General features: G+C 43.7%; 1 protein-coding gene across 2 annotated transcripts in view; it reads right to left on the bottom strand.

Annotated features, from left to right (window-relative positions):
• The window catches only part of arhgap35a (Rho GTPase activating protein 35a), an 81,990-nt gene that overhangs the window by 27,811 nt on the left and 28,605 nt on the right, over positions 1 to 25,574 (bottom strand). Inside the window, exon 2 of one of the 2 annotated variants that reach the window (XM_056283454.1) lies at positions 17,410 to 17,513. The exons of the other annotated variant lie outside the window; for it this stretch is intronic. The gene's annotated coding sequence lies outside the window, so the exon portion shown is untranslated. The remainder of the gene's footprint in view (positions 1 to 17,409; positions 17,514 to 25,574) is intronic. 2 annotated transcript variants of the gene reach the window in all.

The following is a 25,574-nucleotide window of genomic DNA, read 5'->3' as shown; positions in this document are numbered from 1 at the left end:
ACCCATCAGCATTTGCCAGTGCCCATGGTAGTGGGCCCAATGGGTAGGCAAGGACATCCTTCAGATTCACCTTCCTGCTTTCAGCCACCAGGATCATGTGACTGAAAAGGTTTCTATCTGCCTTCAGAACCACATCCTGTGCTTTCTTTCCATGAGCTTGTTTTGTGCTGACATTGGAGAATGTTTTCAGACTTTGCTTGGTCATCTTGTCGTGGAATTTCACAGGTGGTGGGTCTGCATCTAACCTTTTTTGCTGGAATGCTTGGTAGGCCTCTTCTCCTTTCTCAAGAGCTCTCAAGAGATCTATGGTCACATCAGGTGGAGCCATGTTGCCAGTGGAGAGGCTAACCAAATCAATCTCATCAGGGGACATAGAATTGAGCCAGTTATTCTCCATAAGGTCCATGAGAGACTGGACATCTGCTTCATCTCTCTTGATCCTTGGACTCTGTAGATCTGGATGAGACCATTTGCACCTGCCTTGACCTGTCAGGTCTCTCAGCTGTCTGAGGTACATGCTTCTATACTCAGCTGTGAGATAATATTTGGTCACAGCTCCTGGCTTCAAGCTGAATCCCTTTGTCCCTCCAGCTGTTTGGGTGTCTTTGTTCATCGTTTCTTCTATAGCTTGGTCAACAGGGATTCGGCCAAAGGGATTGGTGGAGCCCAGTTGGACTGAGAAGCCTCCTTCCATGAATTCTGTGTACACATCTGGGTGTGTGATGGGCAGCTCAGACATCTGGGTGTAGTAGTAGGGGAGGTAGCGTGCATAATTCATCCTGTCATAAGCAAAGCACCATGGGATCATTGCTCGAATGCTAGCCAAGTGTAGCATCCAGTCTCCCTCTCTGGATGCTCGGATGAGCCCCAGCAAGATTTCAACCATGTCCAAATAGGACAACCAGAAGTTCGAGAGGCTGCCGTTTCCACCTCTAAGGAACTCACGGTAGACTTCAAATAGATCCATGATGCGTGTACAAGAGCTGTTGTCGAGGACCTCCTTCAAAGCATGTTGTGAGACTTCTTTCCCAAGGCTGTCAATGGTCTTCAGTGTCTCATTCAGGTGAACCATGTCATTCCTGTGAGTTTCTTCCAACCAGGACAGGAAACCATTCAAGGTCAGTCGCATGAGAGCCTCATACAGGAGCTTGTGTAGTCGCACTGCCCTGTTGTACTTGCGGCCATCCATAACACCAGCAATTGAGCCTTCTGCAATCATGCCAGACTCAATGCAGAGGTCTTTGAGTCCAGCATCTTGGAAACGCTTTCCTATTATTGCCAGCAGTGTGCAGATGGTGTGGAATACCCCAAGCCTAACGATGATATCATGGAACTTGTCATGGTGTTTCCATGTGATCTCGACAGCCTTCGCATACAGGGCTTGGTCAAAGACACAGACAATCGTCCTCAGGCCTAAGCACTGCATGATGCTCAGTGACTGGTTAAGCACCTCGTTGACAGTAGACATTTGTGTCGCTGGAGCATTGATGGTAGGCAGATAGCCTATATTGTCGGGGATGACCGTCATCTCTCCTCGAGTCAGGATGTTGAAGCCTGTCCAGCTGCTGACTGACTGTTCTTCTTGTTGTGACATGCGTGCTAGGACCCAAAGAAGGTTTTTCTCTCTGGCAAGCTTAGTATTGGCTGCAGTATCGGCATCTGACTTTTTGCTTTGTGGTGGCCCTACCCGTTGTCCAGCATTGTAAGTTGGTAACATTGGTGGGGGTCCATCAATGCTTCTCTTCTTTGTTTTGGGAACAGTGGGCATGGGTTGGACAGGAAGTGGGTTGACTGGCTTTGCTTGCACAGCAATCCCATTGACTCTGTGAGATGTTCCCTCACCACTGACAGTTTCTTCAAGACGGTCGATATTGTCCCAGGCTAAAGTTGTGAATATGCCAGGATGGATGTTAGCTGGAAGGGCAATGCCACTCCCTGATGATGAGAGTTTCTGGAGACACAGGGCAGTGTTGATCTCTTCCATCTGTGAATAGGACACACTGTGACCAAGTCGGTTGAGGATGTTTATCAACTCTACATTTCCTGTCAACGATTTGACACTGAATGGCAGAACAATGTGCTTGGAAGGCTTGGTATTTCCACATGTCACTGCATATACTATGTCATGGCCAAATGACTGCAGAAGGCACTGCACTCTCTGGGATGCATGATCAGGATCATTTGAGCCTGTGAGTAGAGAGTACAGGAAGATAATGAGCGACTCTGGAATGGTAGGACATTCTGCTTCTGGTTTGACTTCAGGCGGCCAGGTTTGAGGAACATCTTGACTTTTAATGTCTGCTCTCAATTTGATGGCTGCTTTGGCTATAACATCTTGTGCACTGACACTTTTCAGGGTCTGCAGCTCCCTTTTGAGAGACTGATTTTCTTTGGCAAGTTCCCTCATGGACAAGTTATCGGGATAGAGGAGGAATTTTCCTTTCTCATCAGGGAATATCTGCAAGGCTCCAGCAAACTCACTCTCCAGGTTTCGCCTTATGTACTTCTTGGTTGATTCCTTGACTTGGGCAATGCCTTGGGAGTTCATTGAAGCTACCAGTCTAGAAGAGAGATCAGTCATTGTCATCACTTGAGGATTGCCAAAAAGCTCCATCCTGATGAAGAGGAACAGCTCATTGTATGCCTTATTCACAGCAGCTTCATACTGGGCTGCAGCATCATCATCTTCATTGCTGGCAACCTCTCCTTTGGAAACCTCTTCTTTGGTGTAAAGTCTATAGCATGACCTGTGGTAGTGCCCTTCAGCTGCTACAAGGTCTCTACTCACAATGGCAAGGATTCTGCTGTCCCTTTTCTTTGTGGCTGCACTCCTGATCTTTGCATCAGCTCGCAGTTCTCGACACTGCACCAGTACTTCTCTCGTATTCTGTCTCTTGGAATATTTGCTGTTTTTCTGACAAAATATGCACTCTGCATCATAAGTCCTAGATGTACTTGGAGCATGTCGAGCTACTCTCTTAGATTGTTTCTCTTCAGCAGAGACACAACTTTTCTTTTCTTTTGCAAGGAGGCCATCAAGAATTTGCTTCATAGTGAAGATACTGCGACACTTTCTGTGGTAGTAGATTGCTGGAATCTGTCCCTCAGGAATGTCTTTTGCCAGTTTCAAAACTGGTGCATGATTTCGTATCTGAGCTGCCCTGAGCAGAGTTCTCCATGAGTCGACACTTTGTAGTGAAACCAGCTTATCTGTATCATCAGAACAGTGGATAATGCACTCCACCCGTGGGCGCTTTGGTATTGGGTAAAAACTTGCTTGTTCACCAGTGGCCATATTCAGTCAGTTTTCACCTGCCACATACAAACAAATACATGTAACTTAGGTGTATGAACACTACTAAAACAAAGTTTACTTTGCTTCACCAGCGTCATATTACCATTATTTATCTTACATAGCCACAAATAGATACATTACCTAGTTGCTATGCAACAGCTGTATTTTGTCCACATGAGGCCGCTAAAATCAACACAAGATGAAAGTTCCTCGTAGCCACTTTAACTAATCATATTAACATATACATTAAAAGAACATGCTAACATTATGGGAAATTAGCTTACAATCTTCTCCAGAGTGAGACAAGAAGATAGATACCAGTTTCCTCTATATGTGTTTAGTAGAAAGCTATCTGGCTGCACGTTAGCCTAGCTTAGCACAATGAATGGAAGTACACAGTACTGGTTATCCTTGGTTGTTGGCCAACTAAGAACTGTCCCAGAGTTTAAGCTAGGCTAATCAGTACCAGGGGTGTTGAAATGCTATATTTGTAAAAATCTGGGCAAATACACAATCGTGAGAGGCACAGAAACAGGTTTCCTGAAAGAAAAATGAAATAGCTGCTCATTTGGAAAGGTTATCATGTATTATTTTACTTCTGTTAGTGTACCAAATAAAATGGCACCAGTGAAGTTGTGTCACCTTGGGTGATATCGATATCTGGTCTGACCCATGGACTAACTGGCTTTGGTCTAGTTAGTTTCTTAGTAATAATGCCCTTCTAATTTAAGGTTCACAATCACCTCACACAATGAAATAGTATGGGTATATTATACATTTCCTGAATCTTTACAGTCCTGTGAGTATTCCAGTTTTTGTGTTTTGTGTCCCTGATATTCCTAGATGCCACAGGGCTAAAAGAAAGTATATAGTTTAGGCGAACATTGCAGAAAGATGTGTGTTATTGACGGGTTGAAGAGCTCAAGTGACCTCTATATTTGTGAGAAATATCCACAACAGGGCTTGAATGAAAGCTAAGAAGGTCCCCTTTAAAATGATACCAAAGACAATATTATAGAACATTGAAAAATGTCCTGACCATGAGGCTAAACCAGGATATGCACCAGCGTCTAAAATGCAATTTACTTTAGCGGGTGGTTAACTTCATGAGCTGATAACTGTGATACAGCTGCCACTCAGGAATGGTTATCATACCAAAATATCATCTACAGACATGGATCCTTTCAAAAATTATAAGTAAGTTTTGCCACCTTGAGTGTACCGAAATAGGAAATTTTGGGCTCTGGCCCATGGACTAATTCATGTAGATGTGACTTTGACACATACCACCTACCTAAACATCGCTGCAGACCAAGCACACCCTTTCATGGCAACAGTATTCCCTGATGGCAGTGGCCTCTTTCACCGTGCCACACTGCAAACATTGTTAAAGAATGGTTTGACGAACATGACAAAGAGTTCAAGGTGTTGCCTTGGCCTCCAAGTTACCCAGATCTCAATCTTATAGAGCATCTGTGGGATGTGCTGGAAAAACAAGTCCAATCCATGCAGGCCCCACCTCAAAACTTAAAGAATCTGTTGCTAACTTCTTGGTGCCAGATACCAGAGGACACCTTCAGAGGTCTTGTGCAGTCCATGCCTTGACAGGTCAGAGCTGTTTTGGCAGCACGAGGGGAACCTACACAATATTAGACAGGTGGTTTTAATGTTTTGGCTTATCGGTGTATATGCTAGCCCATGGTAGTTTGCAGGGTGTGTGCATTTACAAGCGACCAAGCACACAAGCAAGTGTGAGAAAATGAGAAAAAAATTATGAGCATTGAAGAAAGATGAAAAAGAGACAGTGAAAGAAACAAAATGTGAAAATAATGAAAAGGAGTATTACAGTTAGCCTGTGATTAATGGACATGTCCATTTCGAAAAATTGTGTTTCCAGCCAAGATGAGAACAAGCTCAGGTGTGGTACCTATACATCTAAAATCAGCAGGCTTTGCTGACAGGGTAATTCTGTGCTGACCTTGTCCTGATAACATTACAGAGCAAGGGAACGTCATCTACATTCGGGCACCAAAAAAACCACAACCTGTTGCCCTTGGACAAGGCTTAGCGGGTGAAAAGAACATGCGTTTAGTCTGCTAACCAACATCATATCATCCTTCTCTTCAAAAATATCACCTTTCATTTGCATCTTTCCCCCTTTAAATATTGCATTCTTTTAGAAGCTATCTTCAGTAGTGTAACGTGAATGGATAAGTAGACGCGTTGGGTTAAGTTTATTGAATCGAATATCAAAATGTTCATTTCTAAAACACCAATCTCCCCTTTTGGGTGAGGTGGTGGATAAAATAACCCAAGCACAACATTCAGTTACTTAGAACCTAGAGTATCCATTCTGTAATTGCTAAGACTTTATCAACCATGTGCTTAAACTCACACCCTAATATTTAGGAGGTATCTCAATCATTTGTTTTAACTTTGTGCTCTTAACCATTACAACAAGTTCTACTTTTTGCAAATGGTACATTTTGAACCAAACATATATGTATTTAGTATGAAAGGAAAATGTGGCAAATCTAAAATTGTTCCTATTTTTGTAACATCTGGTGTGATCTCACAATCATCCCGAGTTGAGGAATATATATATATATATAATAAATCAAACCTATATAGCGCTTTTCTAATAATCAAAGTCATTATACAATAAACAGTGGTGAAACTATATATATATATATATATATATATATATATATATATATATATATATATATATATATATATATATATATATATATATATATATACCAAATTGAGCTAGCGGAGAGAGCGCGGTGGGGCAGTGACACAAGATGTATGACACAATTATTGGTATTTTATATAACATTTGCATAAGGTTTTTCAGCCTGGAAAGTCAAGAGAGTAATTATTTATGACTTGTGTTAGTATGCAAAATCAGTTGCTATGATGTTCTTCTAGGAGCCGTCTGCTGAGATTTTACATGGCGTAAGATGGAGAGATGGCTACATTAACAAATAAGTATGATAGCTCCTGTGCTGACAAAATGTTTCCACATGGACCTATACACAAACGTGAATTCATGCACATGCACGCACACACGCGGACACGCACACACACACACACACACACACACACACACACACACACACACACACACACACACACACACACAAAAGCAAACAACGGCTGAGATTTTAGCCTACATTATATTCTGGTGATCATTATGTCATGTGTAAAATGGTCCTTTGTTTGTCACCAGTTGTGAGTGTGTCTGAAGAAGCGCTCTTAAATCCCCTATAGACCTGGAGGCTAGCCAGGCTCAACACTTGCATACTATACATAAGATACCTTATGTATGCAAACATCTGCTTCACTTAACCGAGAGAGGATTTTTCTTAGGGTGTTTGGGCCTATGTGTGGTGCACGTTCCATCCATGTGCCCCTCTGTGTATACACCCACAGGTTTAGATGTGTTTTTCTTGATGGCCAGAATAGCTGAGAACAAGAGCATTTCAGCAACAACCTCAGGAGAAATGCCGAGGAAAATAGCCTTAATGTAATTCTCACTGTTTTCCAGGCTGTCAAGGGACAGCAGAGGCAAACAAGCAGACAGTTCAGCATTCACCCCTTAAGTGATGCAAGGAAGCAACGGTTTAGGATGCAGAAAGATCAGATGATGGGGGATAAAATACCTCTGGAGATTGCCTGGCTTGGCCATACTAAACTGATAAAACCACTGAATGTATGTGACACAACAACTGAGCAATTCAACTTACCCTGTCTGCTGGTAGACTAAGTGCAGCAGTTCAAACACAAGAGATGTAGTCATCTGGGGCATACATCTAGTTTTTGCAGACCAATAAAAAAAATAAAAAAAATAAAAAAAAAAAAAAAACAAGACACCCCTGCTTCTGCTCAACAAGATTCGGTGCATTAGTCCCGTTGTGAAGCAGCCAGGCAGCCGGTCTCCCAGTATAGCCTGAGGACTAGTGCCTGCTGCGCATGTCCAGCCACATACCACCATCTCAAGGCCCAAGACTGTTTAGGACTATGGGGGGGGGGGGGGGTTAGGGTCTGTATTCCATCTACCTCTGACCCTGAAGTATATGGGAGGGGCAGGCATGAAGAGGAAAGAGAGAGAGAGAGAGAGAGAGAGAGAGAGAGAGAGAGAGAGAGAGAGAGAGAGAGAGAGAGAGAGAGAGAGAGAGAGAGAGAGAGAGAGAGAGAGAGAGAGAGAGAGAGAGAGAGAGAGAGAGAGAGAGAGAGAGAGAGAGAGAGAGAGAGAGAGAGAGAGAGGAGGGGCAGGGCAGGAAGGGGTCGATGGCCAGAAGGAGGAGGCAGAGGGCAGGAGGTTTTGAGAGATGATATGGTTGTAAGGCCCTGTGATTTCTGGTAATAACGTAATGGAGACAAAGAAAAAAAATCCATGATATGAGCACGAAGTGCACTGAAATATGGAGATTTGGGGGACATTAAAAAAAAATCGCGAACATATATATGGAATTTAAAGTAATTTGTGTTAATGTCGTCCATCGCTCTCCCCCACACAAACCCTGTAGTGTCTTTGAGCATTTGAGCGTATGCATCACAGCATGCACACATCAGTAAAATGCACATGGGTTGGTTGTATGGGACAGAGAATAAAAATGTTGACAGTGACCAGCGTCGTCAACATCGAGACACAGCCATTTTGCTTTTCTTTTTAGTAATGCAGTTGATGACACAAACCTTATCACAGTAAAAATGGGCAAAAAGACAAAAATATGAATAAAAAAATAAAACTGAGAAAACAGGAAAACAGAATAAAACAAACGGGGGGGTGTTTCATGGGGTCCTAATACAGAGAGGAACTGGAAAGGGGGAGAGGACGAGGTCAGTGACCTGGGTCATGTGAGCTTCATATCAGACTCCCTTCAGGGAGGAGGGGCAGGGCACGATGATGACTGTCTGACTGGATACATCACCCCCTCCTCCTCCTCCTTCATCACAAAGAGCATGACTACTGGGCCTTATCCCAACACGTCAGTACTTCTTCCCTCTCCTAAGGCGTTGTTCAATACCTACCATGTTTGATGCGCTTTAAACAAACTAGTGCATTTGCCTGCTCAGTCCTGTTCATTTGGGATGGCGTGAATGACATAATTCGAACTCTGGTGTGGACAAAGCAGGCGCACTTAGACCGCCTGAAAAGGCGGACTCCCGGTTTCAGGAAAATTCAGGAAATCATGCAAAATTAACTGCACGATTTTCTGAAAATGACACATTTGACCTCATCAATCTGTCCACATTTGCCCTCTTATTTACAAAGCCTATATTGTGATTCCATGTCTGATGAAGGTCTGAATGACTGAAACATCATACGCCTTTACTTGGATAATTATAACAAAGTATGTTTTTATACAGATAGAGTCACACTTAAGCGCTCGAGGACAAACTTGCCCTCAATACATTTTGTAACATTAAACAAAACACAAAAACATCAGAAAATCCCAGCAGTCTGTTAGGAGCATCTGGGTAGCATAGCGGTCTATTCTGTTGCCTACCAACACAGGGATTGCTGGTTCAAATCCCAGCGTTACCACCGGCTGGGTCGCGCATCCCTACAGACACAACTGGCTGTGTCTGCGGGAGGGAAGCCAGATGTGGGTATGTGTCCTGGTTGCTGCACTAGCACCTCCTCTGGTCAGTCAGGGCGCCTGTTCGGTGGGGAGGGGGAACTGGGGGGAATAGCGTGACCCTCCCACATGCTATGTCCCCCTGGCAAAACTCCTCACTGTCAGGTGAAAAGAAGTGGCTGGCGACTCCACATGTATCAGAGGAGACATGTTGTAGTCTGCAGCCCTCCCTGGATCAGCAGAGGCGGTGGAGCAGCGACCAGGATGGCTCGGAAGAGTGGGGTAATTGGACAAGTACAATTGGGGAGAAAAAATAAATGAAATCCCAGCAGTAATTTTACGTCTATTCTGAATTCCTTGAGTACGATGCAGGACTATCACCAAAATTGTGTATTCAAATTAGTTACTATGGCCCATATGACTTTTTTTCAGTGAACCAAACGCAAAATTCCAACAAGAAAAATCTTTTTCAGCAGTTTGTTCGACCCAAAGAACCAGACTACAGGTGTGAACACAGCTTAAGTAACCACCAATCGACCAGGTCTGAATGTGTAAAACAGCAATCTTGTCTTCTCGGCCATTAATGGAAGGGACAGGCCAAGGGGTGGGCACAGGGTACATCTGTAGGGTATTGGAGCACAGTCTGGAGCTAATGCTGGGGCAGCAGGGCGTGTAACATGCGTTTCAGAGGCCAGCAGGCTGTGTTCCCCATGCACAGGGAGGAATGATGTACCCTCCAGAGCATAGCTACATTCCTGTCATTACAGAGCTTTGGAGAGTTAGCCAAAGACATGTCAACCTGGAGTTCTAAAGGGTGCGATTGGCTGAACTGCTTAGGCAGTGCAAATGGGAGGGGGGGGGGGCTCTCTTACTAAAAGCCACATCTCCCGTTAAGTTTGCCTAAATGGAGAGTGCACGTGTACCGTAAAAGCTTAACCACACGTGTAAGCTGGGTCTCCAAAGGGCATGAGGACAAGACAACGAGAGGAAAAAAGGAGGGATGCAATCACAGGTGGTGTCCTTGCATGCATGTGGAGGACGGGATTGCAATAATGTGGGGGGGGGGGGCAAAAGCTGGGAAGGAGAACCATTTTTAATAGTGGATGTTACAGCTCTGAGCCTTTCAAAGATGAGGGGTGAAGACAGAACATATTCCTTCACACTTATAGCTGAAAGCACAGTGACATGAAGATATTTTACAGTGACTGCTACTGAGTTAATATGCAGAAAACAGCAGGGGAGAGGAAACAAGGGCTCTCACTTGCATGGTTTGCCAGCAAGCTTTGTGGTTGTACAGTATGTACATCCGGGTAGGATGTTGTCAGAGGCATATTTGTAAGTCATGAAATATTCACGAGGCAGTGTGATGGGGTTGGTGATGATAGTGATGGAGAGACAGCGGGCGAGAAAAAAACCCTCCCCCTTGTTTCGAGATTCCACTCCAAATCAAGACCTTATTTCCGTACTCTTTTTTGTTGTTGTTTTGTTTATTGTCAGCATAATACAAGGTATTTCACAACAGTTCCTCCCATTTGTATTTCCTGTCTCCTCTGGCTTTTCTTTCCCCCTCTCTCTCCTAACATAATCTCCGCAAGTTTGTCTTTTGATTGTTTTTGCTCTCGTCGATTCCTTTCTCCTTTATAAACCTCTGTTTGCACTTTCCCTCCCTACTCCTCTCTTTATCTCCCTATTATCACTCTCTCGACCCCCCCCCTCCCTTCTTTTGAGAGCTGTTGTCCATTAATAAGGAACTAGGATGGGGTGGAGGGGTTGTTGTGAAGAAAAGCCCTCACACCGATACCACTTCCTGCTTAGGCTCAGCTATTCCATGTGGAAAGGGACAGTCGGATGACGGATGAAAGTACAGAGGGGTGGAGAGGATTAAAAATTCAATGTGCCTGTCCAAGATAACACAACTAGGAGAATGTAATGCAGTTTACAGCACTACTCATGTCGCACTACAATCAACAAACAAAGTGACGCTGACACAAACTGCCTTATGACGCCTCACTATGTCCATACGCACATTTTAAACTTGGAGCACTGTGACTCACTACAGTGTAAACACTAGTGTTTAGGTTCTTCAGCTAATACAAAAGCATACATCTGTCACAATTACCAAACAGGAACAACGAATTTCTTTATTCCTCCTATTCTTAATCTATGAATATAACCACTAAAAACAAATCCAAGGAAACACTGCGAACAAAAATTTGCTAATGCATTACATGTGTGGCCCTCACTCTTTACCAGGCATCCAAAATCAAACAGACTGAGCCACACATTCCAATCCAGCACTCGTAAAGCGTTCCCATAATAAGAAAAACAATTATGATAGACACCAAAAACCCCAACATTGCCTAAATCCAAGGGTCTACATCTCCAAAATAGAAACCAAAGTCTGGAAAACTGTGAGCCATCAGAAGAGCCACATACCAATTCATAAGCGATGGTCAGTGATGGTTGGGATTACGGAAATAGTGGATTAGCTTTGGTTATTTGCATCCTTCCTACCACAAGGTTCACAAGCAGGGCTGTTGTTGCATTCGTATGACCTGAAAATGCAGTGATGTAACCACATGAACAAGGGCAGAGATACGGATAACAAATCCCCTATCTGGCTGCCCCATCAAACTGCCACCTCAGATAATAACACGTGTCCACACACAAACAGGCACCAAAAGGTGTGCGCGTGCGCACAGACACACACAGACACAGACACACACACACACACACACACACACACAGAGCTTTTAGTTTTTTCGTTGTCATATGTTAATCATTCCAACACTGTTGTTTCCTCCTGCTTGTTCACTTATCTCTCATGTCCCCCTGGGTTTGTTTACTCCTTAGTTAAAAATGCTATTTGGCCTTCTGCGGATTAGAGAACAACTGCCATGCGGCTGGACCCTGCTGTGTCAAACCCAGGCACAATGCTGTACACTCACTTCCTCTTCCTCCCGTCGCCTGGTATTGTGCAAGATAGCGGGCCGGTTGATGATGGCCCCTTGAAGAGCGAAACAGACGGATGGGACAGAGGGAGGATGGATAAAGCATCACAGAAAAAGGGAAATATAAATGGAGGGGAGGCGGAGACTCGTATCCAAACACATACAGTATCCCTGAACTGAAAAAAGGAGGAAGGTGGAAAGGCAAATGTAGAGGGCGGGAAGGAACATATTCACGGCCTCATCTAAGCTGTGCGTCTACAGCTGTACTTTAAAAGGGAGGAGACAGAGAAAAGAGTTCAATTCGGTTTCGGTTTAGAGGAGAAGATAAGGCGATAATGATGGCTTATCATAGAGAGAGAGAGAGAGAGAGAGAGAGAGAGAGAGAGAGAGAGAGAGAGAGAGAGAGAGAGAGAGAGAGAGAGAGAGAGAGAGAGAGAGAGAGAGAGAGGCAGAGGAGGAGTGTGTCACTGCGGTTTAACCCTTCAACTACACCAGAAGGCCTCTCTGATAACACTGCTAAATATAATGTGCTGGAAACATGGACAATGACAGCTATTAATCCAAGACAGCCCCCCCCCCCACACACACACACACGGCCCTCACAGTACGGTACATTCTACATATGATAAGGTCTTTTCTCTCCACGCTGACAGCAGGCCTGGGACAAGCAGCGATCAGCAAAGCTACTTCAGCTAACTCTGAGAAGATAATTCTGTTTGTTTTTAAACCTGGGTCTTGTTTTCATAGTTTTTTCCCCATTATACAAATCAGTTATAACACCATTTCACTCACTGGCTTTATTGTGGAGATTTTGAATATGCAACCACCGCCGGACACCACTTCGCAACGGCATCTTACACAAAATGGGACACGAGCATCATAAATGGAAGCGAAAACAATAGCTCAAGTTAAAAGTTATAAAATGTCCAATATTATCAATGTTTGACAGCATTGCTAAGCTACTTCCTGGTTCAACTTACAGGATGGCCAGCCCATACATACATAATCACTGGCAGTGGTAAACACTGATGAACTACCTGACAATGCAACTGAGAAGTCATAGATAATGGCCAATCATTTACACAGTCCAATTGAAACACTAAGGGGGGGGGGGTTGTTATCATTTTAACTGAAAAGAACAGGTTTATGTCTCAAGTTCAGTTGCCCCATAAGATGCCATTTTCTATGTCTATTTCTAGCAGTTGTCCCGTGTCCAAAATCTCCAAGATGAAATTGATGAGTAAAATGATAAAGACCAATATGCAGCATGGCAGGAACTATGAAAATAAGACAGAGGTTGTTAAAAAAAAAAAAAAAATTATCCTTGAAGGTAAATGTCCACTGGTTGTGTCGCATCTGTGTTCCTTCCGGCTCACAGACACATCACGTCTCGCTCTCGGTTAAAATGTCCAGTTGCAGTGTCCCACAGCAGACCAGCGAGGTTTGGGGCTATTTGTGGCATTCTGTGTACATCCCAGTTATGGGTGAATAAGCTTTGTATCAATTGAAATGTATGTAAACTACTTTCAATTGTTTTTTTTTTGTTGGTTTGTTGCCTGCCAGTTAGTCCAGTTGTTATGAGGCATCAAACAAACAAAAATCCCGAACCTTTAATCAAAGAGGGAAAACTCTAGTCTACTAATCTAGCCACTTTACTCTGAAGTGTCATACAGCCTACACATTTACAGACAATTTCTTTAACGTTATTGTGTTGAACCCATCACAAAAGATGGTTCAGGAGTGTAGCCTTTATATTCATTCATTTTACTTTTTTTTGTTTACAAACAAGAGGCAGGGGCGTCTGGGTAGCGTAGCGGTTTATTCTGTTGCCTACCATTATGGGGGATCTCCGGTTCGAATCCCAGTGTTACCTTCGGTTTGGCTGGGCGTCTCTACAGACACAATTGGCCGTGGTCTATGCGTGGGGAGCCAGATATGGGTATGTGTCCTGGTCGCTGCACTAGCACCTCCTCTGGTCAGTCGGGGCGCCTGTTCAGGGGGGAGGGGGGAACTGGGGGGAATAGCATGATGCTCCCACGCCCTACACCCCCCTGGTGAAACTCCTCACTGTCAGGTTAAAAGATGCAGCTGGCGACTCCATATGTATTAGAGGAGGCACGTGGTAGTCTGCAGCCCTCCCTGGATCGGCAGAGGGGGTGGAGCAGTGACCGGGACAGCTCAGAAAAGTGGGGTAATTGGCCAAGTACAACTGAGGAGGAAAAGGGGAATAAATCCAAAAAACAAAAACAAAAACAAAAAAAAAAACAAAGAGGGTGAATGACAGCTAGCTTGTCAAAACATGTGGAACGCCACAGGAAGTAATCGGGTAGTGATCCAAGTGTTTTCACACAGCTGACAAGGCAGAAAACAAACCAGGCTAGAGAGAACTCTATCTGTGGGGTGGGGTGGGGGGCGGTTAATATATAATTGCTTTGTTCAAGGGAACCTGAAATGTGATTTATTTTCAAGTGCAAACGAACAGAGCAGACAGCATGTGGCACGGTTTGCACAGCCTCGGTTGATGACGTATTCATTTTTTTATTTATTGTCTGAAAAAATGTATTGCGACACTTCACTGTCACATGCAGGTCCAGTAAAAAAACAAAAAAAAGAAAAGAGACTTTGAGCGAAAAGAGAGCGCATGACGTCTGTCTCAAGCAAGTCAACCGTGCCCTATGGACGTCACAGCACTGGATAAAATGGCGGAAGTACAGGCACCTTGTCTTGGATGCTTCTTGTGGATATTAGCCTTTATGCAACTCCCTAAACCAGCACTAGCACCTTCATATGACTTTACTGGACCACAGCAATCCCAATACAGCCTTTTCACAGACATAAATACATATTTTATTTTTTGAGGCGGGGGAATCATAAAAAAAGCATAGTTTTGTGTGTGTTGACATCTTAATGTCCGTCATAAAGCGATTTCCATTGGTTCCCAGGTGATAAAACTTAATTATTGGTGCCAATAACAGCAGCACGACTGAGAAGGACTGAAAGATCTGAACTTTAAAAGAAACAGTTTGCAGTCTAACGACATCAGCTTTTACACCACCATTAAAAACAACAACAACAAAAGGCCCATGTAAATGCAAGGTCAGAAAGACAGGAAGGCCTTTATTTTCCTTCAGCTGCTCCCACACACACACGCGCGCGCACACGCCATTCCCTCACCCAATTCCTTCGGGCATGGATTTTCGTTTCCCTTTCCATCTCTCTCCCATGGGCTTGTAAACTGATCATAACTTCTCCCTCATTTTGTCTCCGCATCTGTCTCTGTCTCTTCGAGTGCCTAATTTTTAGCATCTTTCTCTCTCTCTCCCGCTCTCCCTCTCGGCACTACCTAACCTCCTGGCCCAGCCCCTGTCAGATGAGCAGACAGAGTTGTGATGATATTAGCATACATCTGATCCCTGCTCCCTGCTGGAGGGCCTGTCAGCATCCGCACAACTACATACAAACACTCAGACAGCCAATACAACCGTTCCCTCAGCCAAACTCCATAGAACCGCACAAAATAACAGCCACACAGACAGACAGAGATATAGGCTGTTACACAAACGAATCCCATTGGCACAAGAGAGGAGAGTGTTAGGCTAGAAGCACATACGGGACATGCCTGCATACACACTCGCATGCAAACTCACTCACACACATACACACAAATATGTGGGTACAGTTAAATGTGACAGCATCTTGGTGTCCCTTGTCAGTGGGAGTGGGACATGGTATGTGTGTGTGTGTGTGGGGGGGGGGGTTCCAGATTACTTCTTCTGTGCCTGCTTGGGTATAATTTGAATTGTTTGTATTTCAATGTCAATTTCAAAGACAATATCAACCACAGTTACCTGAAACAATCAAAAAATATATATTTTCTTCTTACATTTTTTTCCACAGGTGAACATTTCTACAGGCAATATATTTACCCTACTCCAGATCTTACTTTCATATATATGCCGTTTCCTTTCACATATAAAAAATAAAGAAAAACCAGACTAAGCATAACTAATCTTTGATGGACAAGTATTGAGGGTCTTATCATAAGAAGAGAATATTTTGAATATTTCAATACCTTTTTAATACTGTGAGATCTGATCCCAAAATTTGAAACAGAACTCGGATGGTTGATACTAGCTCAACTGGGAACACACAGACAGACACGATAACCCCAGAAACCAAAGGGGAGTCAAACAGGGCATCTTTAACACAATTGGGAACAGCATTACGGTCTTGGAAGCAGCATATCAGTCTGATAAATGAGGAGATATAAGATGTGTCAGATTTCTCAACAGGCAAAAAGGAATCTAAATTAAACCGATTGTGCCTCCACTTCACCTCGAGGCCTGCCAAACCTCTCTCCCTTCCAGACAGTGCTTTCTCTCACCGACTGAAAAGAGCATTGAGCGAAAGCATATTTCAGTTTACAGACAATGGCTGTAGGTATTTATATCCTAAACCTATGTCAAGTGAGGAGGACACAGGGTAGATCAGACAGTGGCTATTGTGGCTAATCCTCAATTGGCAGGCAATAGAAAAATGTCCAGATAGGGATGTAGTGGAGAGACAGCCCAGGTCAATATTGGCCAGCTGTTAATATTACTATTGCAACCACACATCATCAGTAGGGTAAAATAAAACCATCTCATGATGGTCTGAACCCAGCTCACATTTGTGCATTAAAAACACTCTTTTAGATAAAATTGTCAACAGTAATTTTCTTAGTTTAACAGTGACATAGTTTAAGGATAACACTCAGCATAAATGCATTATACTATGTAAATTACTAAATGATGTCCCCCCCCTTTTTTTTTGGGATTTCCCCCCACCTTTTCTCCCCAATTGTATCCAGCCAATTATCCCACTCTCCCGAGCCATATCGATCGCTGCTTCACCCCCTCTGCCAATCCAGGGAGGGTTGCAAACTACCACATACTCCCTCTGATACGTACATGTGGAGTCGCCAGCTGCTTCTTTTCACCTGACAGTGAGGAGTTTCACCAGGGGGATGTGGGATTTCCCCCCACCTTTTCTCCCCAATTGTATCCAGCCAATTACCCCACTCTCCCGAGCCATATCGATCGCTGCTTCACCCCCTCTGCCAATCCAGGGAGGGTTGCAAACTACCACATACTCCCTCTGATACGTACATGTGGAGTCGCCAGCTGCTTCTTTTCACCTGACAGTGAGGAGTTTCACCAGGGGGATGTAGCACATGGGAGGATCATGTTATTCCCCCCAGTTCCCCCTCCCCCTCAAACAGGCACCCCGACTGACCAGAGGAGGTGCTAGTGCAGCGACTAGAACATACACCCACATCCGGCTTCTGACCCGCAGACGTGGCGAATTGTGTCTGGAGGGACACCCGACCAAGCCGGAAGTAACACAGGGATTCGAACCGCTGATCCCTGTGTTGTAGGCAACGGAATAGACCGCCACACTACCTAGACGCCCAACATTTCCCTTTTACACCATTACCATCTGCAGCTATCCCAGTGGCTAGGCTACACATATCTGGGCTAAAAAAGGCTAGCTACTCTTCTGCAGCATTTTTGCAATATGCACCCTTCGTTACCTGTTCTTCAATCAGAGGATTCAGATTCAAGTCTGTGTGTCTCTTTGAAATCCTGCCGACTCCAGGGGTGCTGGTCTGTAGCTGATCCCTGCACTCTAACCTCCCTATAGAAAGAGAAGAAGAAAAATAAGATGAGATGGAAAATATTCTCTTTTGCAGATCAATTTTAGTATCACATTAAGCCCATATTAAAGTATCACATTACAGCAAAGGTACAATCCTGATTGCGGACGTTTTTGTTGACCCCTTGTGATACAGGTAATTGCATTGGTGTTTAACCCCTCCAAATCCCAAAGATCCATTCAAAACAAAACAGATCAAGTCACTACTGTTATCGTCTTGGCACCATCCACACTGCCAATTGGAAACACATGGTTAAACCACTTTTAGCTATTAGTTTTGCAGTATCTGTTGGGCTTGGTCTGCCATATCTGTTTGTTACTCACAGCAACTTCACTTCTTTTATAAATTCACTGCTATTTATCTGCTTTTGATTGCTATAGTGAAAACACAAAACGCAATGGCCACATGGTACAACATTTCCTAGGAAAGTCCTATCTGACAGTAACCACTCAAACAGGCAACTAGAAAAAGTATTAAAGATTTAGATATTTATGAAAGCTTATTTTCTTTTTTTTTTGTGGGTTTTTCTCCCCAATTGTATCCGGCTAATTACCCCACTCTTCCGAGCCATCCCGGTCGCTGCTCCACTCCCTCTGCCGATCCGAGGAGGGCTGCAGACTACCACATGTTTCCTCTGATACATGTGGAGTCATCAGCCACTTCTTTTCACCTGACAGTGAGGAGTTTCGCCAGGGGGTAGTAGCACGTGGGAGGATCACGCTATTCCCCCCCAGTTCCCCCTCCCCCCGAACAGGTGCCCCGACCGACCAAAGGAGGCGCTAATTCAGGGACCAGGACACATACCCACATCTGGCTTCCCACCCACAGACACAGCCAATTTTGTCTGTAGGTATGCCTGACCAAGCTGGAGGGATTCAAACCGCCAATCTCCGTGTTGGTAGGCAACAGAATAGACCACCATGCCACCCGGACACCCTAAAAGCCTACTGTCTTAAATGTGAAAGCCACAGCAAATATCAAAAAGGACATCTGTTGGCATGTAAATCTCAGATTGTAGCTTCAAGCATTTGAAGTTCAGAAATCAACGGTTCAGTCAGATGAGAACATTATCAGAAATTAATCACAAGTACTGTCATTTTCCACCAATGAAAATTTTAACGCCAGACTTTGCTACTCCAAATCATTTATAACATAATGCTAGTACCAGGTAGGGGATGCCCTCAGCATAAAACACTATGATGAGTTTCCAATCAATTGCTGACATCACTTTCCATTTGATAGCCATTATTAATCCAGTTCCAGTGGAGTGCTCAAACTAAGCTGCAGTGGGTGCCTAATAGATGTGCTGGGTGTGTTTTCCCAGATGGTGAATGAGAAGGGAAATCTGTTCATGCCTATAGACTGATGCTTCTGCCACGAGACTTTAATTTTTATCACTTGCTCTATTGCGGCTATGATGATGGCCAACAGATTGCATTCATTGCACAGTCTTGGGTGCACCATTTGGTAGCAACACCATTTTGGTTGCTTTGCTTTAACTTGGAGTAGACTTGGGAGCCTTAAAATCCTAACTTGTTTTGACTTCACAAACATGCTAACGAACTTCCCAGTTGTTTTATCCCTGTGTCATTAATGCATCACAATCGACTTTTGGTCAAGGAGAGAGTATGACACACTTAACTCCATGAATGAGGTTATTATGCTGAATCCTGTCATATTTCTGACATCATAAGTATACTATAGTCGCCATTACCTTATAGTCACCCAGATATCCAATAACGGGATTATTTTGCTCCTTATTTGTTGAGCACTTCTCTTACCATTGAGTGTTTCTTTTAACAAAGTTATATATACTGTCATGCACCCACGCATGTGAGTTTGTGTGCATGTGTTATGTCTGCACGTGGCAAATTTCAATTTCTTCTCTTTACTTCTGCTTCATAGTTATTGGTTGCCTTTGCTCTTGGATAATAAATTCTTATCTCCACAAAATGTTATCATTGGCTAGGGACCCATGCAGTTGTTGGGTTAGATTGTTAATCAACATGTTAGATCACAAGTGGTTGGCTGGAAACTTGACAAATTGGTCATACTAACTGAAACTGGATATGTGAACTCCTCACATGACAAGATAATCTTTACCAGCCATTTGTACTGGTCGAGGCTCTAATCTGGATATCTCCTCCTATTGTTAGGATTAGCTAATTAAGGGGTAAATCAGATGGATAATTGTCTAGAGTGTATCTAGCCTTATTTTGACAGGGGGTTCTTATAGGCTGCTTTCCTTCACTTTGTTTGAATCCCCAGTTGAATTTCATGGATGGGTTTCTACTAGGGTGATGCGGAACGGCCCTATTAGACATAACTATACATTTCTTTAATGGTAAATTTACCCAGCAGCCTTTGCTCATGCAAAGGTGGGAAGTGGTTGCCAAAGCCTCATCTCCTGACATCTGTAAGCACTAATCAGTTGTTTCCAAGTCCACAAGAGATCTCAGAGGTTACACCAACTAAAGAGCACCAAAACGGTTACTAGGTGACAGATGGCTCTCACATATGTACACATACATGTACACACACACAATGATGAACACACACACACACACACACACACACACACACACACACAACCATAAACCCCTGCCATATGCTCCAGCTTAGATACCACACGTTCACACCTCTAAGACTCATATGCCCTCTAACAAAATGCTCTCTACTTAAAAAGGGAAAGTTGAAATAGATAGTGTTTTTCTTCCCTCCTTACTATGAAGAGAGATGTTCACGCACTGCTGAATCTTGAGACCAATTAAAAGTGAAAATGACAGGAATGAGGGAACAGGAAAGGACTGGTCCCTGTATGTGTGTGTGTGTGTGTGTGGGGGGGGGGGGGGGTTACAATTGAGCCCAATTTCAATATGACAGTGCATGCTTTTAAGACTCAGAAATTTAAAAACATGGACTTCTGGCTATGAGAATCCATCAAGGCGACAGCTCCGGTACATTAACAGGGGCTGTGTACACCACACTGCATGTGGTCTTCTGCTCTTGCTATGTTTCCTGCATGTGGAGGCTTGGTGCTAATGGGCTGGCCAGGCTGCAGTATGCCCCGGATCACCTCTGCCTGCCAATAGCACGGGTAGACAGGCTACTCATCAGGCGCCACATCCACTTCCATCTCCAGTCAATTCTCTCACTTGTTCCTTGCTCCCTGTGGCAGGCTAATAAAGTAGACAGTGGTAATAAAGGCATGTCTGGACACTGCACTGCCAAGTACAATGTCTGAAATTTGACAGACTCCCTAAAAGTTAAAAAGCACAACCCACATACTCTACTATGTCACCTGTGGTGAGGGGTTTTCAAGACCACCCCATTACTGGCTTTGGGTATCAGATTTTATTGGAACACTTTACCCTTAAACATTCACAATTTTCAACTCTCTCTCTCTCTAGTATATAAATATATGTACACTGTAGGTATAACACTTCATTAGCAGCAATAATACAAAGAAGTATTTTGTGCGTCTCCGAAATACTACTGAAATTGTGTCCAGCAGTAACATCACTGGTGGTCAGTCAGTAAATGTGAAACCTTACTTTCTGGTTTGCTGATAGGCTGGCTGTATTGTGTAAGAACATGTGAATAGCAACACTACATTATAGATTATGTGGCATTGTCGTTCGCATTTTCTAAAGCAGCCTAGGGCTGTGCGATATGACCAAATCTCATATCACGATATAGGTCATTCATATCACAATAACGATACATATCAAAATATAGCACATTTTCTGCAAATTCAATGAATAAATAGTTTTATGTAAAATGACCACATGGGAAGGCCTATTTCTTATTACATTTTGAATTATATACGCAACAAATAAAAGGTACTTAACTCATATTTGATTAATTTTCTCCTTTTATTTAGAACTTATGCACAAATTTTCAATTAAGCATGTCACAAAATATGAAATATTTATGTATAAAATATAAAAAAGTAAATAGGAAACATTTGTGTAGGTGGTAAAAGAGGCTAGTGGTGTTTGGGTCTGTTGTGGGGACCGGCGTGCAGCATATTTTGCAAAGTGCGGTTTTCTGGTCCGTGTCAGACTTCAGAGTCCTTCTTTTCCGAATTACCCCATTCTGCATTATGTTCACTGTCCTCCATGTTTGTTCATATTGTCTTCGATGCAAATTTCCTGCCTGCGTCCGCGCTGTGCAAAGAGTGCAAAGGGTCATCCAAACGACGAAAAATATTGCCGTAAAGAGTGTGATTTGCAACACAACGACATAAACGACAGAGCTTAATATGAAACGACAGACATTTTCTATCGTCACATGATATATATCGCCATATCGCACAGCCCTAAACCAGCCTATTGGCAAAGTTGGAAAAAGAGGAGCTTTCTTTTGTCTGAGTGTCGCAAAATGTTGGTGGCATTTCAGTGACACACAAAAGACTGCTCGGTGGTAATGAAGTGGTATCCCTACTATATATATATATATATATATATATATATATATATATATAGTATATAAAATGTTGAAAACTGTTAATTGTTTCCCTCTAAAAACAGAATGAGCGTGGGGTCTGACTGAGAGTGACTGCTAATTTAAACAAAGACAAGTTTTAAAACCGAATGGTTCGTTGCGGCTTGCATTGTCTTCAGCTAGTCAGAACAATACTGAAATTGAAATTCTAGGTTTTTATCAGTCTGAAAGAGAAAAGAAATCATCATCGGTGGCTGCTTTTCAGGAATCTATGTGCTTGTGTCCGCCAATGATTGCCTAAAAGGCATAAGACGCTAAGCACTCGATGAAATGAGAAAAAACAAAACAAAATGAGGGATTGTGGAGGTTGGGGGATAGGTGGGAAGAAGAGAGGAGGATGGGAGAAGCGGGATAAAGACATTATAAGTGAGACAATAAAAAATAATGAGACAGAACAATAAGAGAGCTGTGGATGGGGAGGAGGTAAGGATGGGGAGAAAGCGAGATGAAGCGTGGGAGTTTGGTGGTGCTGTGGGGGGGGTGGGGAGGGGGGGAGGATGAGGTTAACACAGGCAACTTCTGGTAAGTGCTTAGCAGTTGTGGTTTGCTGATGGTACACACACAGGGCTGGTTTATTATGGTTATTATGGCTCATCTGTACCACTTGCTGCTGCCGCTGTCTTGACATGCCTCAGCATGAAAGAAGCAAGCCCCAGTTACGAAGGCGACCACCAGTAGACAACCACTTTCTCATCCCACCTTCTCTATGTTTCTGCCTACACTCAATCTCCATTTTCCTCACTTTTTTCCCCACTTTTAACCCATTTTCTTGTTGCAATATGTTTCCCATGTAACCTATCAGTACTTCTCAAAATCTAATAACACAGACAGCTAATGATTTGTGCCCCGGGAGCAGGGTAACCTCACAAATGGATGCAAGTACAATGGGGGGGGGGGCACAAACGCCCTGAAATCAGCCAGTGTTGCTGAAGGGGTACAAGTTGTGCTTAAAAGAAAGGATGAGATTAAAAGAAAATGAATAGCGTAAGACAGGGGTCTTAACGGTGGATTGCTGCCTGAGACGGGTGAGTCACAACGGGGAGGAAAAACGATAATGATACAATTGAAAACACCTGAACCTGCTACAGTGTCAATTAAAGATAATGACTTTTTACTGGTTGCCACAGTAACCAACTGTTTACACAAAGGCAGATGGCTGCAGAGGGGTTTTTTTCTACTCGCCTTCCTCCACTTCCTCCCTCCCCCTGCAGCACTATCTCCTTGATTTTCTTATTTTCCGAAGAGCTTCACTCTCTCTTTCTTCCTCATTCTACCTCAGTGTGATTCATTCAAGAGTGAGAGAAAGCCAAACAAATAAATAGGGCATCTCTTTGCTTTAATAACCACCAATCCAAAACCAGCATGCTGTTTGTCTCTTCTGTCAAGGGAACTAACCAGCTTCAGGTGCAGCACTGACATTACTGCTGTCAGGAGTCAGATGGAGTAGGGCACCGAGTCACTTGTTTATTTCTCCTGCCGTCTGACATGCCTTGCAAGGGTGTGCATGTGTAAGCATGAGTCTCTTATGTACTACTGTGCATGTGTGTGTGTGCACGTGTGTGTGCGTGTCTCCTCTCATGTCTCCTCCTGCAGCCTGAGCAAGGCTGCACTCCTCTTCGGAGCGAGCAGATGCAGGAGGAAGCTGACAGGCCCTTAGGCAGCCGGTCCAGAGGTTGCAGGGGTTACACCAAGTCATCCATTTTAAATCAGTCTCCAGACAGTTACTGGAGCGCCATTACAGCTCAAGGCGGCTCTGCTTTGCACTGATCTGCCTGCAACTGCAGCACTATTAGGGCCCAAGGCTGGACTTGCCTGCTGAGGCTAACTTCGTTCTATCTGCTGACCAGCCGGCTCTGTCTGCATCATAGACAGAGGAATGCAGCTTTCCTGGGTGAAGGTCAGCTTTTACCACCCTGAGATAAGCACGCTGAGCAGCTATGGGGTTATCTAGCGTGTACTTGTGTATGTGCATGACTCCAAATATGTACTAAGAGATAGGCCTCTTAATCAAATAGGCAACAAGATACACCTTAAAACCCTCTACTTGCAAACAAAATGAACTTTGATACTACACCAACAAACAAGTATATTTTGAGAGGTTTTTCCCTGTACCCAGGCAGAAGGCCACTGCCTCTTTTAACCACCACCAGTTGTCCCAGTGCAGCAGTCTGGGCTCAGAGTAGAAACTGAGATTTGTCTTGACATGTTGTGGAACAGGCCAATCCCAGAAAGCCCTCAAGACAATATAACTTCAGCTGATAAAGTCCGGAGCTACCGAAGTATCAAGTGCAACTGCATTTCAACTTTGAACAAAATGATAAAAATGTGATAGCGATGATGTAGAGCATGAGAATCCAGGCCTCCATATAAGCATAATCTTAATCTCTGTTGACCTCACTCTTCTGCTTATTTTCCAAAATCAATTTTAACCCTGTAGTCTGCTCTTATTCAAACAAGTTCCTATGCCTTGTCCTACTCTCTCTTCAGGCTGGAGCGAAATACTTTCTCAAGAAATGGCAAGGGTTCAGAATTACAATTCAATGCTAAAACAGAAGAGGAACCAGGGTGAATTTCACAGCAGGTCTCCAAGAGTTGATCCATCAGCCTTAACCCCCCCCCCCCAACCCAACCCAACCCGACCCAAACACACACACACACACACACACACTGGCAAAGACTAAATTCTTGTACTATTCAGCAGCAGGCCAATCCTCCTTCCATCCTTCTTTTATCTTCATTCATCTCTCCTTGCCCTCTCTCTTAATTTCCTTTAGACTGGCACTGCTGCTCCCCTCTACCTCATTCCCCAGGGTTCTCATTTGAGCCCACTAGCCAATCCCGTTAGTTGATGAAGTTCCAATCCTCGCTGACATCACATGCTCGAGGAAGGGAAAATAAGGTTGCATTCCTTCTTGTTTGCTTTTCCCAAATGGCGGGTAGAGACCGAGTGTAACGGATTCAATCAGTCATAACATTTTCAGAGCTGTGATTAAACATAACATCAGTCATTTATGCCCTAAAGGAATGGACTAGCAGACCATGATTTTGATACAAAGAACAGGGTCGATATCACTGCAGCCTCTGCATCTGTGAGTGTTTGGAATGCAATAACAATCGTGAGTGGTGCTGACATAATCTTACATATCACAAACCTCACAAAGACACACAAACGCACACATTTGGTCAAGGCCTACCACCTTTAAGCCCTTCTAATCCTGGATTTTAAATGGCAAGGGGCCATATATATCCAAACACACACATGAAGGCACACACACACACACATACACACACACACACACACACACACACACACACACACACACACACACACACACACACACACACACACACACACACACACACACACACCCTACCTGTTCCTTTGTGGCTACAAGTATCAGTCCATGTATGAGCGCAAGGTAAAGTCATCGCTCTGATACTCGTGTGAAGGTAAATAAGGATTATTTTGCTGCTGTCTGCTCAACACACACCATGGGACACCAGGTCCTCATTCATCTCTTCATCCCTGCTCCATC

Source organism: Lampris incognitus, chromosome 7 (assembly GCF_029633865.1).
Source record: "Lampris incognitus isolate fLamInc1 chromosome 7, fLamInc1.hap2, whole genome shotgun sequence".
Taxonomy (NCBI): domain Eukaryota; kingdom Metazoa; phylum Chordata; class Actinopteri; order Lampriformes; family Lampridae; genus Lampris; species Lampris incognitus.
The sequence above is the reverse complement of the archived record's forward strand: the minus strand, read 5'-3'. Positions and strand labels throughout refer to the sequence as shown.